General features: G+C 34.3%; 1 long non-coding RNA gene across 3 annotated transcripts; it reads right to left on the bottom strand.

Annotated features, from left to right (window-relative positions):
• Positions 1-308: 308 nt before the first annotated feature.
• On the bottom strand, positions 309-4,913 carry LOC130630565 (uncharacterized). 3 transcript variants are annotated; one of them, XR_008982091.1, is made up of 4 exons: positions 4,810-4,913; positions 4,594-4,716; positions 1,661-1,858; positions 309-1,372 (listed from the first exon to the last, which is right to left on the bottom strand). It is a non-coding gene; the product is annotated as an uncharacterized LOC130630565 (long non-coding RNA). The 3 variants fall into 3 exon arrangements; XR_008982092.1 differs by having other exon boundaries at positions 1,661-1,815; XR_008982090.1 differs by lacking the exon at positions 1,661-1,858 and having other exon boundaries at positions 315-1,372.
• Between the last annotated feature and the right edge of the window lie 10,030 nt (positions 4,914-14,943).

The raw sequence follows: 14,943 nt of genomic DNA, 5'->3' as shown, positions 1-14,943 counted from the left end.
TGAGTAAAACCAAGAAGCACGAATTGACAATTTGTGTCATACATTTGGCCTAAAAAATAATAATAAGAAATTTGTGTTCTGAACTAAAGCATAAAAGAATTATACTCCTTTATACATCTTATTTTAATTTAAGCAAAGCAATAAAAAGGTTTCTCTTTGCTGGCGTGACAAGGAAGGAAATCATGTGTTGCATTGTAATAGGAACAGTGCATACGCCTTCGTATTTGCTAAGTCATTGGGTCATTGAGATTCAATTTTTTAAATCTTTTGAGTTCAGTCAATTTATTTTTATTTTCTGATAACACTTTTTAAGATGGCGTTTTATACAACAATTAAAAAAAATCAATTACCTCATTGACAATGTTTTCAGCGTTGTGGGCAAAAATTCAAAAAATGTAACGAGCATGTGCAGGCATTGCTCGCTTTTGCATTTTCTTTCAATTTGTCAAAACGAACCAAAGGCATTTTTTAGAGTGGCAATAAAACTCTAATAAAATTTAACAGTCATTTTAAACAGGCATTTTTAAAAATTATTAGAAGAGCAGAAAAAGATTAGTTCGACTGAAGGAGCATGAAAAATAAAAACATTTGATGTTGGTCAACGATCAAACGCGCTCGCGGCGTTACGGCTTCACAATGTAGTCCAAGCACCACGCTGTTTTGTAAAAGATGAGTCTACTCTATAGCAGTCTACAGGTTGCTACAATATACCTCTCAATTCATGGACGCTGTTTTTTTAAATAAAAAATGATAATAAATATGAAATAAATATAAATATAAACACAATTAGAATATTTAGTTGTGTAGCTGCTCAAGGCGTATATGTGAGTGAAATTTCAGGAAAACCTGTCCTTATTGAATGTATAATGAAAATTTCATCTCAAAACGATCTCAAAATATCTTGATCATCTATCTTCCACGAAGTAATAACTCAAAACTCATAAAACTCAAATTCAGTAAATAAATAACGATGTCATCTGAAATGACACATAGTTGTCTTAACGACTGCATTTTTGACAGTAGACATCCATACAAAAATAGTTCGTTTTTACTTAATCAACTAGCTTAGTGATTTTCGTTCAGCTGTGCAAAATGTTTCCAGCTGACCCAACACTGTCCCATAATTAACAGCAATTAAACATTATCTCTAGTGATTTCTGGAATATGTTTTACTTAACTGTGGTTCTTCCTATAACTCTTGAAAGTGTCTTCAGCTTACCCAACATCAAGGATGTCCCATAATTAACATCAATTAAACATTTTCCCTAACGTTTTCTTGGATATGTTTCACCACCACTGAAGGAACTGTGGCCGTTCCTATAACTGTCTTGAATGAATTGTGTTGTCCTTTAGGGAGCCATTTATTAATTATCTAAAAAAATATGCGAAGAAAATCAAAAGAGTCCAAAAGTCTTTCATAAAGAAGTTTGTTATAAACAACCTCAGCAAGAAGTGAATTTGACATGAGGACATAAGAAAATGAACTTGTTATACAAAGCTACAGTTCGGCCCGCCAGCATAACACATTACGATACAGGGAGTTTTCGGAATTAAGCTGTGCACGACCATTTTGAACAGAACAAAAGGTAGTGAATAGAGACTTTCTGCTTCATTAGATAAGTTTACAATAGTGTTTGCAGTATTTAAAGATATTTCTCACCTTGTTAAAAAAGCTTGTTTAAAAAGAAGCATCCATGAACTGAGAACGGTACTGATAATAACTTCATAAAAAAAGGTTGCATACAATTGGACCACACGCGTTGAAGTACATTTGGACCACACTTTACAGGAAACAGTAACAACGCGAATTTTTGACTTCATAAGAAAAAGAAGAACGAGAACCAGATAGAAGATAGCCCTGAATTGAAAATTCACATACATGTCGAAGAAAGAAACATGTATTTTCATTCACCCTCCAAAATGTTTTATAGCTTCAATTTTCTCTTAGGGTCTGTCTGTTTATAAGTTAAACCAAATAACTAAAAAAGTTGATGTACCCACCCCTGTCAAAAAGTGCAAAAAAGGTATAAAGAAATAACAGAACGTAAAACGCCTAATAGGGTGCAAGATGCACACTAACATGTGTCTGTCATAGCTTATCACAAATTCACTTTTTTCTCACGAACCCATTTTAGCTAGAAAACAGAAGGACTAAAAAACTATTTTTAGAAGAAACCCAGGACGATCTTGTAGAATGTAAGGAAGCTCTATTTGAATCTTTCATTGAATATACTGTACCGTGACTGCAGTCCCTAATTTCTTGTGTCAACACGAACGTTTAGTCATTCGCCGAACAATTGATTGTGATGTCAGAGATGAAAAAAACTGATTAGAGAAGGATAATAAATCCACTGTGAGAGTAGTTTTATTTATTCGTGAAATAATTGGAAAAGTAAATGAACGGAATGCCATTGTGCAAAATCGTCAAATATTCCCAACAGAAAACATGAATAAACGTTGTAATAAGTAAAGTTCTAAGAGATAGTAATTCTGCTGCATCATCTGATCAAACTGCTCCATCCAGCTTTGAATAAAACTGAGGGGCTATTTTGGAATCGATTGTTCTTATCAGAATAAGGATTGCAATCACTTTATAAAGTCCTATTAGAGGGCGAAATAGTAAGATGGCTAGTAAGAAGTTTGATTCAGGTATTTATATTTAAATGAAAATTTCGTTTCTTTTTTAAAAAACACGGATTCTTTCTGCCTACTGGAAAAAAAAACTAAACTGGGGGCGGGATGACAGAATATGTTTTACTTCGGATGGCAGTGGAAGATTGTTATAAAACAACGCGCAGTTACAGCTGTTTTGTCGAAATAAATAAAAAAGTGGGCACTCTTTAATAATAAACAGGAAATGAAGTATAATTTTTCTCACATGTTTAGCCGGACACTGTTTTATTTTACTCTTTAACTATTTTGTACTTAATTTGCGCTACATTACAAAAATTTGAACAACGCCTAATCTTTGCAACAACAACACAAGTTTGACAAAACAATACGGTAAAATTTAGACAATGGAAAATTTTCTTGTGGAATATTTATTGATTGATCGACACTGTAAGTCACGAAATTTTTTTATTAAAACTTAATCATTATGGCATAAGAGGCATTGCTAACTCCTGGTTTCGATCTTACTTACTAAATCGCAAACAACAAATTATTATTTTGATTTTAGATCTGAATTTCGTATTTCATGGTTAAACATGGTGTTCCTTAAGGCTCGGTTATTGGACGTTTATTATTTTTACTTTATATAAATGATCTTAGTAATGCAATCATCTATTCTAAAGTCTTATCTTAGTTCTCACATTTCTTACCTAGGTGTTCTAATTGATGAATTCTTGTTCTCATCATTTCCTTACTCCCTCCAAACCTCTTTCATGCACTTAATATACTAAACTTTAAGGACCTTGTTGATCTTTCTAACATATTACTTATATATCAAACATGAAATTGTACCTCTCCTTTAAGCATTCAGGGTTAGTTTATGTAACAAAGGGGAAAACGCTCCTGAATAAAGAACTTCCTCTTTTGGGTAAGAACCTCCTCTTTTTGACTGAAATCAATTTGCTATATGTCTATTCTGTCTTGGAATGGCTTACAGCATATGCACCAACATCATGACTTTTTATACACTTAAACGCTCATGTCAAGCACACATTTTTAAGCCCCTATTTATTGGATTAATCACTTTCCTGTGACTATTTGTTAGTTATGTATTTAATTTGCCATTATTTTATTTTTCTGTTTTTAATTAAAAAAATTTAGTAAACCATGCAGAATTTGTAAAACGATCTTATTTATAGGTGGCCATCACATCGAATTAGTTTTTACTATTTAATGGTCTCCTCACTTTTATTGTCCTGGAAACAAAGAATTGTTACTACATAATACAACCCTTACAAACTGTCACAGAGATGTCCAAAACTATCAACCTTCTTTACGTGTCCTTCTTCAGCATCAAACACTTCGTCAGCTACGCTCTAACGCCGACATAGTCGTCACAAAAGTAGATAAGAAATTGTCAATCTTGACCAAAAAATGTATACGGTTTCAACACATAGTAAATGACTAAACAAATTCAGAAAACTCAAAAATGATCCCAAACTTTTTAAACTCGCTGCATCTCAAACACATTTTGTCTTTGAACTCTTTTAGGATCAAAGCGATATCGTGACTGTGTGCTCTTCACTAGGACCCATGCTAGCTAACATTTATAGATTGTCGTGAAGAAGTACGGTTGTGTAATTATTCCAACAATAAACTACATTTTACCGAATATAACACCTTAACATTAAATTTACTATGAGAAAACAATGGACCTTCGCAAGATGCACATATTAAGTTAATAACGATTTAATTCATCATCAACAGACTTCGTTTAAGTTTTACCGTTTTAATATCAATAACAATGAACAGAAATCATACATTCATTGCAAGTTCTCACGACAGTCCAAACATGGTCTCTAGTGTTTATTTTAATTTTCTGCCAGAAACTTAAAACCTCGCAACAGCAAAAACTTATTCTAACAACGCAGACTACGCTTGCTAAGAAAAAAACTAAATGTTATGAAATAACAAATAGCTTACCGTAAAAAGGTTCAACATTGGAAAGACTGCTTCAATAGCGCATAGTAAGGGTAAAAAAAAAAAGTCAAAAACAGTATCAGAAATTGGAAAAAAACATCACTCTTCTTCTTCTTTTGATGGTACCTATAACAGAGAAATTAATAAAACTCAGTTTGCTAATGAAATTATTTCAAAATGGTTTGCCACGCTTTCAAGTAAATAACTCAGTTAACCTACGTTTTATTTCAAAATCAGCGGTAAAATTCTCCACACATCCAGCATGCACGTTTGTCTTCTTGTCTTACATTGAAAAGAAATGTGTCTTACACATGTTGGATCAATATGCTTTGGTTGATTAGTTATAATAAAAGAAGTTAAGGGATTTCTAAACAGCATTTTGCGTAATTGTATTTCCATAAGAGATTAGTTAATTGTTTCAAAACATGCCTTATTGCTTTATTGCTCCAGAGAGATTTTAATTTCTCATCATTTTTGTTTAACAATGTATTGTATCTATAACTTACAATATTATCAAGAGAGAAAAGTGTTAATTTAAGATTTGTTTGCAACAGAAAATTCAGCGAAGCGAAGTAAAAAAAACGTTAATCTTTTTTGTATAACGCTGAACTTCAAAATTGTTCTTAAGACCTATGTGCCCCCATTACGAGATTAAATTAACATAAAAGGACCTTATGGCTCCAGTTAGATTCTAATATATATATTTTTTATTCAAAACAGTTGCGAATAGCTAAATTTAGAATGGGTGTAAGTCATATTTTCGTTATATTTTATGCACTTTAGAGAGATTCCTGTTTCTCGTTATTTTTGCCATAATGTAATGCGTATTATCAGGAAAAAATGTTTTAAATTTTAAATTTCTTTGCCATGGAAAAATTCTGCACAACGGGATAAAATAATTAAATATTGGGTGCGATAAAACCTTGCTAGATAGATCTGGTTCAATACCACTGCAAAATTTGAAGTTTCCAATGCTAAGTAAATGATTTAGAGCAGTACATTTTTGAGTGATCTACAATTTTTATATAATATGTAATCTTCTGGCAAGAACCACCTATATGCCTGAATTGTAAAGCCTAAACCATTATCTATACATACTTCTTAGTCTGGCTCATGGTTTTTTACACTTTATAAATGTTGCATCAGTTACAGTCGTGTATTTTTAAATTTTAATGCATGTGTTTAAATCTCCCTATTATTAAAATTATTTACCCAGGATGACCTCTTCAGTTCCTATTGGTACTGCTATCAACGAGGGTCCTGCGAAGGAGTCCTAGTGAATTTAAAACTCCCATTTCAGCTCCGAAAGTCGTGCTAGCACAGCAATCACTCAACTAGACAACCGCCTAAGATATCAATCCTATTCTCATGCTGAACGCTAAGCAGAAAAGATAGATTCACACTTTTATAGTCTCTGGTATGACTTGGTCGGGGTATGAACCCGAAGACCTCCCGCACTGAAAGCGAACGCTTTATCACAAGTCAAACAGTCGGTAAGGCTTTTGTATTAGGGTTCATTAGTTGTAAGAGTAGTCAAAATCATTCTTGGTGGTCCTGATGTAACAGCTTAAGTAAAACGTTTTACCAAACAATTCCTAACCAAAAAATTAAAAACAATTTAGCATAAAAATGTTAAAACTCTCACTTATTTAGAGCAATAAGAATGATAAGGCTGAAAATAGCTGAAATAAATTGCCTCGGCAAGACTGATTTGTATTAAATATAACAAATGCCTTTTGTTCTTTTACACCCAAATACACTACAATTTTCACCTGGCTTCTTTAAGGAATTCTGCATTGAGTTTTGCAGACTTCCTATTCTGCTCAATCTTATCTGGTTGTTTGCTGACAGCAATAATAGAAAAGCTCAACGCTTGAATTTAACATTTCATTGCGGGTCACTTTCTTACGACGTGGTGTTACGCTAAAATTTACCAAGTTAAAAAAAAAACGCAAATCAGGGGGTTACTTTATAATCATTTAATTCTTCTTCTTTACCACCCTTAAAAAAACTCTATATTACTGAAAACTTTATTTTATTGAAACTAATTTTTTAAAATATTACCACTTATCTGTTCAGTCATCGTCATTGAATAATATAAATATTACCGTGTCATGAACAAGCGAATTTATTTACGTTTCGACAGCTACAGCTGTCATCCACGCGCAATGATCGTAATCATCTTTGGCTATTTATCATTTGAAGAGAGGATCGAAATTAACCAATCAGATCACAGCAATTAAAGTAATTAACTTTTTTACGGACCCAGATGGAAGCAATAGATTGATTAAAATCTTTCCTTTTTCTAAAAAGTCGCTTTATGTTACGTTTCTTTCTCTAAAAGTTTGCTTTTTTGTTGCGTTTGTCCCGAACAATTTTTTGCACTTTTTCCTAAATGTTCGCTTTCCGAAGTTCGGGTAACCATATTTCTGAAGTTGATAGGAAATACTATTGATATGAGTATTTCTGTCTATAATTTTTATGGTTTCTTTTACTTTTCTTGCTGTCCAACCAGACTCTCGGTCTATGATCTTTTTATTATCCCAGTCTATAACATGATCATTCTTCCAGCTATGGTCCGCAATCTCATTTTTGTTTGTGTCTGCGTTGCGTACGGCCGTTTTGTGCTCTTGCACACGTTGTTTAAACATTCGTTTTGTTTCACCGACATAAGCAGCCTCAAAATCCTTACACGGGATTTCGTAGACAATATTACGTTGATTCTCTAGACATATTTTGTCTTTCGGATGCGACAGTATACAACGTAGCGTATTTTTAGATTGAAACACTGGCTTTATTCTATATCTGTCAATACCCAACGAGGTATGTTACTTGTCCCTGGTATATATGACATACACACTGTGGCTACTGGTTCATTTTCCGCATCTTCCCCGTCATTGCTCTTATCAGTCCTGTGCCTAATTTTCCTCTCAACATTTTTATTGGTCTGTCTCGAGCACCCATTTGCAAGTAAGGCATTGTTTATGTGAGATAACTATTTCTTTCGGTCATTCTTTCCACTGACTATATTGACTGCCCTGTCCAGTAATGAGGCCACTACAGTTTCTTTGCAGGACATTTAGTGATTAGATGTGTAGTTTAAATATTGATTAATATGAGTTGGTTTGCGGTATACTGATATTGATAAGTTACCACCGTTGCGAGACACTGGAGTGTCTAAGAAAGGAAGTGTACCGTTCTTCTAGCGTTCAATTGTAAATTGAATCTTCGGGTGCAAATTTTTGATATGTTCATGAAATGCGTCTAGATGTTCTCTTTTTATTATTAAAAAGACGTCATCCACAAAACTTTTCCAAACTCTTGGAGCGTGATCTGCAGTTGTTAAATCTGTAGTCTCATGAGCTAGCATATATATTTCAGCTACCACAGAAGATGTTGGTCCACCCATAACCACACCGTCAGGTTGCGTAAAGAAGTTACCGTGAAATAAATACAATGTTTTTGTAAGTACAACTTGGACCAAGGACATTAGTTTGTCCATAGGGATGCACGTTTTGTTCTCATACTCATCATCATTTAGCAGTAATTCCCTGATGATATATAATGTGTCCTTTATCGGTACATTTGTGTACAGTGAAGTAGCGTCAAATGATACCATACACTCGTCGTTCTCAATCCGTATGTTTCTGATAAATTCCGAAAATTCTTTCGAGTTTTTACAGTGATCACTTTTTGTGTAATTGCTAAGAGTGGAAACTAGGAATTTCAATAAATTATACAAGGGGGATCCTGTACACGACACGATTAGGCGTATAGGAATTCCTGGTTTATATATTTTAGGAAGACCATAGATTCGAGACAGTGAAGTGTCTCAAGGTCTAAGTTTATAATACAATCTATCATCAATGCTGTCGTCTTTATTTAAACGTATCAAGATATTCCTTGTGTCACGCTTCATTGTTTCATTTGGATGTCGTTTGAGGCGTGCGTCTCGACCGTTGTTAATGTGGTCATAACATTTATCAAGGTAATCATTTTTGTCTAAAATGACCGTCGTTCGACCTTTATCAGCTGGCAAGATCATAATATCTTTATCCTTTCTTAATTTAGACAGTGTGTCCCATTATTCAGAGTATGCGCTTACAAAATAAGTGCTTAAAGAAAATATTTTCCGGCTCAAGACACAATAACCAACTTAATATTTAAGGAAAGTTTAGCTCCGAAAGAAACGGCTAGAAGCTCGTTATACATTAAGTTCATTTCTCTACTAAATAATCTAAACAACGCACCTGTTTTTCTTTTACTTCTCAATAGGTAGCTTGCTAGCGTTCTCTTAATAAAACTCCAATCAATTTTTTACTTCAAATACTAAACTTCTTTTCATCCCAACGAATTGAAGATGCATACAATTGCCTGAAGCATTTCCAATCATTTCTCTTTCAGATTTTAAATCATCGTACGTTAGAAATATTTCTAACTACAACACTAACTTCGTTCGACAACAACACAACAATTTGTTTTATACATTTCAGATTCGAATTACATTCATATTCAAATCCGATAGAATTTCTATAAAAGGAAGCAACCTCGGTCACAGAACACAAAAATGGAAAATATAGAAAAACAAATATAAGCTTTAATCTAACCTCATTATGAGTAGACATTGTTTGAAATATTTTTTTCCAGGATTACTTTGAAAAAGAGACAACCTTCTTCGCTCCGCTTTTCTTTTTTCAGCTGATAAACAACTTGTTTCTGTTACACACGGCGTGCCCATTAATCCGGGGGTAAAATTAAATTATTATATTTATAACGACCCTTGGGGTTTTTAAAATAAAAACAAAACAAATAAAAACATTTAAAAATAAAAAAAATTAGTTTCAATAAAATAAAGTTTTCAGTAAAACGGAGTTTTATTTTTTAAGAAAGAAGAATTAAATGATTATATAGTAACCCCCTGATTTGCGTTTTCTTTTTAACTTGGTAAATTTTAGCGTAACACCACGTCGAAAGAGAGTGACCCGTACTTTGCGTGTAGTGGACTCACATGGTCACTCACACAAGCGCATTGTTATTGCGAAGCAATTGAGCAATTCATACAGCAGTGAAAAGGTGAGTTGTGAAGGTATGGATGATTTGAAAGTTATATTTACGTTTTTGGTTTGATTTAGCTAGCTAACTAAATTACTTTTTGGTGCCTGTGGCCACCATGGAAAATTATTTTTGCTGTCATCCTCCAATCGAATCATTAGCTATAGCTAGCTAGATAGCTACTTCTAGCTACAGTCAGAAGCAGAAAATTCAATTCATAATGATTAACAAAACTCTTTCTTTTTAAATTTTATTACACAATTTTTAAACATTTCCTAAAACTCAGGTTGTTTCTTTTTTTTGTTGCATCGTGGAAATAAATTTAAGTCACCAATCCAAACTAACAGGGGCAAATACCTCTTTATTCTTTAAGGTAGTTGCTCATTTGTGGTTAAAAACTTTTGTACTGTTGCTACTAGCGTCTTTTTACTGATAATATATGTTCTAAATCTGAACTATTTTATTAAATGTTGCCTTTACCTGGAAATTCTACTTTGTTTACCTACTTTCGCATGCTGTTAAATTCTCCAACACTCGAACCTAGCAATAAATTTTTCAAGAAGTATGTACGATGTGTGAAGTCACAAATGACCAATTGGACTTTTGTTCGATAATGGTGGCAACCGTTAATGTAATTATTGTTTTGGGGAGATTAAGTTTGACATATATAAAATATTAAAAAAAGATAAAAAAAAATTGGGCATCATCATTTTCTTTACGACCCATGTTTTTGCATTGTGTTTCATGAGCTTACAATAATGTGGTATAGCTAAGTTATGATATGTAAAAACTACTTTTGAATGACCCTTTAGGAATGTGAAACCACATAATACACCTTAATCAAATTTTGTGTTTTTCGTAACTTTTGTGTTCAGTATGGTAGATTAGTATGCGTGTCAACTGGCCAAAAAAGCCATAAGCATGAGGGCAACCTTGAGCAAATTGTTAAATACAATTTGTACTTTCCAAATGGAAAACAGTGCCTTCAATTGTGTTGTCTTGGCAGCAAAAAGTAGTGATCTATATTTTATGTGGTTAGCATCATTAATTCCAATAAATTTACCCTGTCAATTTTGTTCCAGGAGGGAAAACATAGACGGTTCTAGAGTGTTAAGAAGCTTCCATTTTCTGTTCAATAAGCAACAACTGTTACGTGGGATTGAACCCATATGAATAGGAAGTGAACGCTCTACCGACTGAACTACCTCACACGCGTTGTTATTATTTTTCTGTCAAAAATTTGAAGCTGTTTTATAAATCTTGATAAATTTAATAAATTGTTTTCGTTTCTGTAGATTGTTTGTTTTTGTTTATTTTTTCCCGTGAGTTTACAAAATTCATTGCAGCAGATTCATTGACTTTAAGAAATCGTTTGTCATAACTAGTGCCGTTATTTTTACTTGAAAAAAACCCCACAAGCTTCTTCGTTAGCCTTCTCCGAAAGTTACTATTATTATCTGCGTTCCGAGTGTTATTTTCCGGTTGAAAGAGTGTACCTTACGACGTGCATCCCCTTAATTCGTGACATTTTGGCACACTACGGATTGTACAACTCGATGTATTGCATTTCTTTCGAAATAAGGGTTTAAGGTATAACTTTGCATGGATTTTTTGAACTAAAAGCTTCATCAATGTTGGATTTACGTCGGCCACCACTGACAATATTGTGATTATTATCAATATTTAATTTTATAATTCTGTGAAAAAGAGGTTTTACGAAATTTCTTAGTTATCGCTTTTGTTTAGTTTCGCGCGATCACCTCTGGTATTAGCTAGGCTAACTTGTGCGATAAGAAGATTGAGGGATGCTCGGAGAGTTAAAACTATAGAAATGTGTTACCATGATACGTTGTGGTGAATCATCTCCTATGGCGAAATGGAATAGCATCAATAATTCTACAAACCGATATTTCACGATGCGCAATGATGCCTTCCATATCTCAAAATTTCATACTCAAAATCCCAATTATTACCATTCCTTTTTGCAGCTCCATTCATTTTGTTGAACTAATAAAATGTCAAATTATTGAAAAATCTGAAGTTCGTCAAATGGTAATGCTCTTGGGCGATTTAGAATACTAATGTTCATTTCCCGTACTTTTCCAAATTCAAGTAACCTTATTAAATAGTCGTTGCCCGTGGAAAAATCTACGGGTTTGCCCGTCCTTTATATTTACCCGTCGCAACAAAGTGAATAAAAATATATCGCATTTGACATTCGTGTTTCCGTAACATCATTTTCTAACTCAGCGGGGGGTACGCGCAGAGACAGACAGACGGAATACGGCTATTATAATAGAGACTGAATTTTCAACCAGGGTGGCCGATTTGTTAAGGCGTTGGACTTACGTACCAATGGACGATTGTCCGAGTGGGTTCGAACCCCACCTCTGTTATTAGCTAGGTTAACGTTCTTGATAAGATGATTGAAGGATGCTTGGAGAGTTTTAACCATGGAAATGTGTTACCATGATACGTTGTGGTGAAGTATCGCATATGGTAAAATGGTGTAGCACCAATAATTCTACAAGCCGTTATTTTACGATGCGCAATTATCCCTTACATATCTCAAAATTTCATACAAAAAATCCCAAATATTACCATCCCTTTTTGCAGCTCCATTCATTTTGTTGAGCTATCAAAGCGGCAAATTATTGACAAATCTGAAGGTCGTCAAATGGTAATGCTCTTGCGCGATTTAGAATACTAAGGTTCATTGCCAGTACTTTTTCCAAGTTCAAGTAACCTTATTAACCTGAAACTTCAACCAGGGTCGACGAGTGGTTAAGGCGTTGGACTTAAGTTCCAATGGACAATTGTCCGCGTGGATTGGAACCCCACCTCTGGTATTAGCTGGGTTAACCTGTGTGATAAGATGATTGAAGGTTGCTTGGAGAGTTTTAATCTGGTTAAGGCTTTGGACTTAAGTTTCATTGGTCGATTGTCTGCGTGGGTTCGAACCCCTCTTATGGTATTAACTAGGTTAAACTGTGTGATAAGAAGATTTAGGGATGCTTAGAGAGTTTTGACGGTGGAAATGTGTTAACATCATACGTTGTGGTGAAGTATCGCACATGGCGAAGTGGAATAGCACCAATAGTTCTACCAGATGTTATTTCACAATGCGCAATTATTCCTTCCATATCTCAAAATTTCAAACTCAAAATCTCAAATATTACCATACTTTTTTGCAGTTCCAGGCAATTTGTTGAATTATCAAAACGGCAAATTGTTAAAGAAATAAGAATATCGACAGATATTAATGCTCTTACACGATTTAGAATATTAAGGTTCATTGGCAGTAGTTTTTCCAAGTTCAAGTAACCTTATTAATCTGAAATTTCAACCAGGGAGGCCGAGTGGTTAAGGGGTTGGACTTAAGTTCCAATGGACAATTGTCCGCGTGGGTTCGAACCCCACCTCTGGTATTAGCTAGGTTAATCTGGGTGATAAGATGATTGAAGGATGCTTGGAGAATTTAAGCGTGGAAATGTGTTTGCCATGACACGTTGTGGCGAAGTATCAAACCTGGAGAAATAGAATGGCTGCAATAGTTGTACCAGCCGTTACTTCTCAATCCACAATTATTCCTTCCATATCTCAAAATTTCAAACACAAAATCCCAAAAATTACCATACTTTTTTGCAGTTCTAGTCAATTTGTTGAATTATCAAAATGGCAAATTATTTAAAAATCTGAAGTTCGTCAAATGGTAATGCTCTTGGGCAATTAGAATACTAAGGTTCATTTCCCGTACATTTTCCAAATTCAAGTAACCTTATTAACCTGAATTTTCAACCAGGGTGATCGAGTGGTTAAGGCGTTGGACTTAAGTACCAATGGACGATTGCCTTGAGCTTCGAACCCCATCTCTGTTATTAGCTAGGTTAATCTGGGTGATAAGATGATTGAAGGATGCTTTGAGAATTTTAAACGTGGAAATGCGTTAACATGACACGTTGTTTTGAATTATTCCACATGGCGGAATAGAATATCCCCGATAATTCTACAAGCCGTTATTTCACGATGCGTAATTATCCCTTACATATCTCAAAATTTCAAACTCAAAATCCCAAATATTACCATCCCATTTTGCAGTTCCATTCATTTTGTTTAGCTATCAAAATGGCAAATTATTGAAAAATCTGAAAGTCGTCAAATGGAAATGCTCTTGTTCGATTTAGAATACTAAGGTTCATTTCCCGTACTTTTTCTAAATTCACGTAACCTTATTAACCTAAAATATCAACCAGGATGGACGAGTGGTTAAGGCGTTGGACTTAAGTTTCATTGGTCGATTGTCTGCGTGGGTTCGAACCCCTCTTATGGTATTAACTAGGTTAACCTGTGTGATAAGAAGATTGAGGGATGCTTAGAGAGTTTTGACGGTGGAAATGTGTTAACATCATACGTTGTGGTGAAGTGTCGCACATGGCGAAGTGGAATAGCACCAATAATTCTACCAGATGTTACTTCACAATGCGCAATTATTCCTTCCATATCTCAAAATTTCAAACTCAAAATCCCAAATATTACCATACTTTTTTGCCGTTCCAGGCAATTTGTTGAATTATCAAAACAGCAAATTGTTAAAGAAATAAGAAGATCGACAGATATTAATGCTCTTACACGATTTAGAATATTAAGGTTCATTGGCAGTACTTTTTCCAAGCCTTAATATTCTAAATCGTGTAAGAACCCCACCTCTGGTATTAGCTAGGTTAATCTGGGTGATAAGAAGATTGAGGGATGCTTAGAGAGTTTTGACGGTGGAAATGTGTTAACATCATACGTTGTGGTGAAGTATCGCACATGGTGAAATGGAATAGCACCAATAAACCTACAAGCCGTTAATTCACGATGCACAATTATCCTTTACATATCTCAAAATGTCATACACAAAATCCCAAAATTTACCATCCCTTTTTGCATCTCCATTCATTTTGTTTAGCTATCAAAATGGCAAATTATTGAAAAATCTGAAAGTCGTGAAATGGAAATGCTCTTGTTCGATTTAGAATACCAAGGTTAATTTCCCGTACTTTTTCCAAATACACGTAACTTTATTAACCTAAAATTTCAACCAGGGTGGACGAGTGGTTAAGGCGTTGGACTTAAGTTCCATTGGTCGATTGTCTGCGTGGGTTCGAACCCCTCTTATGGTATTAGCTAGGTTAACCTGTGTGATAAGAAGATTGAGGGATGCTTGGAGAGTTTTGACGTTGGAAATGTGTTAACATCATACGTTGTGGTAAAGTATCGCACATGGCGAAGTGGAATAGCACCAATAATTCTATCAGA

Source organism: Hydractinia symbiolongicarpus, chromosome 2, assembly GCF_029227915.1.
Source record: "Hydractinia symbiolongicarpus strain clone_291-10 chromosome 2, HSymV2.1, whole genome shotgun sequence".
Taxonomy (NCBI): domain Eukaryota; kingdom Metazoa; phylum Cnidaria; class Hydrozoa; order Anthoathecata; family Hydractiniidae; genus Hydractinia; species Hydractinia symbiolongicarpus.
Note: the sequence above shows the minus strand (reverse complement) of the source record. Positions and strands in the feature narration are given on the sequence as shown.